Raw genomic sequence first — 2,760 nt, 5'->3', positions numbered from 1 at the left:
GGCTAGCTTGTCACATCGTACAAAGCATCCTCATGCCCATGCATACTCACCCACATATCATGGAGGTCAACTGATGGAGTCGTCATCTTCCTTTACCCTCAAGAAGAAGCTATTAGTAGCCAACATGACGTATGACAGTGACAATGCATAATCCACCCATCCACATGAGGCGTACAATAATACTTGCCTAATAGGTGCACAACCGCCAGCAGTAGGTCAACGGAGTACACAAGGGGCTAGCCCGCCGGTCGCCACACAACAGGCAGGTCAGCAACAACAACAAGCCCGAGGCTGCGTTTGACACTCAACAAACCCACAAAGAACAAAAGATAAGTCGTCGCTCATTTACTTTTTCTCGTTCTTTGATGGTCGCAAAGATGGAAAATTCTTTTGTCATGGTTGAGTCAATTTGATGACTACTTTGCCGAAGAATTTTTTTCAAGTGTGACAAAATCAAGTACGCCACCAACCACATGAATGATAAAGCTGCTTTATGGTGGAACGTGCGTTGTAATACCACTGATCGCCCTACCACTTGGGCCTCGTTCCAAGAGAAGGTTAAAGAATCATTCTTACCATGTCAATTTCATCTTCACGTGCACCACACATGGTTAAATTTCTCATGGATTGAAGGTGAAAACGTCAGTCAATATACTGAGCATTTTTGGCAACGCCTCTTACTCTTTTGCATGCTCAAAGATATGCCTGAAGATTCACTTCAATGCAAATATGAAGACGGTCTTCAACGTGGTATACAAGCAAAAATCAACACTTTGAAGCCCTCTTCGCTCTATGAAGCAATTTCTTTTGCTCACGACACGGAGAAAGAGTTTCAATCTATTGCACAGATGGTTCACTCTTCTCAAAAGGCTACTCAATTTCGACAACCATAAGCAGCAACTCAAAAGCGACAATCGTCTTGGGTAACAAACAATCGTAAACCTTTTGTTACTCCACACACTGGCACTTTTAACAACACTGGTGCACCCACTTTTCCAAATACAAATGTATCTAATGTGGCTAACTCCAAGCCTTCTCCAAGCCAAATGATGTAAATTCAAAGCCCTAGCCTAGCCACAATAGCGTGCATGCACCACGTGTTGATTCACAGCCCCAAAAACTCATCTTTTATTATAAATTCCATAAAAAGGCCCATAAATAGTCTCAGTGCCCTTTTAAGCTTCCAACAGACAACCCTTCATTGGCAAAACTCCACCATATTGAAGAGGATAGCCCTATTGATGATCTCGATTTTGCTCCAGATTGGAGTGAAGACTCTCTTTAATCTGAGGTAAGCAACAAAAATTCTATTGATCCAGGTATGCCTCCCTCGCTACATGATTAATTGCGAATGAAAGGTCATATAAATAGTTCTGAAGTATGTGTTTTACATGATGATGGTAGTTCACATGACTTCATATCTGAAAAACTTGTTAAGAAACTCCAACTTGAAACTTCTTCTTCTGCTTATAAAGTTAAATCTGCTTTTCAAGGAACTAGGTACATTGGCACATGTGAAATAAAAGATCTTGAAATTTCTATTGGTCCTTATAAGGAAAAATAAAATTTTCTTATTGCACCCCTGCACTCCACATATGTCATTTAGATACCAACATAATCCACATATTGATTATCATACACACACTATGTCTTTCAATTTCAATAATCATAGTACTCCAAAAATACTACAGCTCTCTCATACAGAGTTTTTCCAAATTCCTTTTGTAACACATTAAAAAACAGGCTACGAAACACGAAAAATCTTTTCGAAAAAAAAATCATCTTAAGAAAGTGATCGAAAATAGGTTTTGAGACCTTCTCTCCCATCTGGATGCTACTAGCATATGCACCTTTTTTGGAAAAATATCTCTAAGGTTGTTCACATGCATGTAGTGCCTAAAAGTTAATTAGGGCAAAAACGGACACTCGTTTGACCCAACAAAGGGTACGCCAGGTCTCCTGAGGCTATAATGGGCTATAAGAAAACCTACAAAGAAAAAGAAAAAGAAAAAGAACACACCTGTGCTTGCTCATTAAGGAGCTATTGATAATGTCAAGATATGGCAATGATAGAGGGATTACATGGGCTCACACCTAGGCTGAACCCAATGGCTGATATCTTCGAGCCATTGAGATCCATGTCCCAAATTCATCTCCCAATACCATTTGCTATGCCTACAACAAGCATGTCATTGGGTTTTACACCCCCTGTCACATCAATCCCTCCAGGATTTGGTCCCTTACCTAGCACTATTACAAGTCCTAAGCTTTTAGACATGCTAGGTACCAACCCTTTGCAACCCCTAGATACCCACACCTTGGACGTATTGACTAATCTAGGAAGGGGGGTTGACCAAGGACTAAGTGATTCCCTACCCACATTAGCACTCACACGCGCGACCTTAGTGACTCATACAAAAACACAGTCGTATAGATTTCCAAAATTATGGGCAAATATGATGGAACGACTGATCTTGTTCAATTCATACAAATGTTTAAACAAAGATGCAAAGTCTTTGGATATCCAAACTGCTCCACAAAGGTACATGTGTTGAACCTTTGCTTAGTGGGAAAGGCTAGTTTTGATGGTTTATCACATTGATGTCGGCGATCAAGATGAACTTCAAGACTTTGAAAACAATCGTTTTCCATGGCTTTTCTCAAGACAAGGTGATCAGTTGAGTGCAACAAAAGAACTCTATTCAATTGAGCGTAAACAAAACGAAACCATTAGAGACTTTATCCTTTGGATAAAAATCT

Source organism: Cibotium barometz, chromosome 59 (genome assembly GCF_041138505.1).
Source record: "Cibotium barometz isolate CiBa-2024 chromosome 59, ASM4113850v1, whole genome shotgun sequence".
NCBI classification, from domain to species: domain Eukaryota; kingdom Viridiplantae; phylum Streptophyta; class Polypodiopsida; order Cyatheales; family Cibotiaceae; genus Cibotium; species Cibotium barometz.
The sequence above is the reverse complement of the archived record's forward strand: the minus strand, read 5'-3'. Positions refer to the sequence as shown.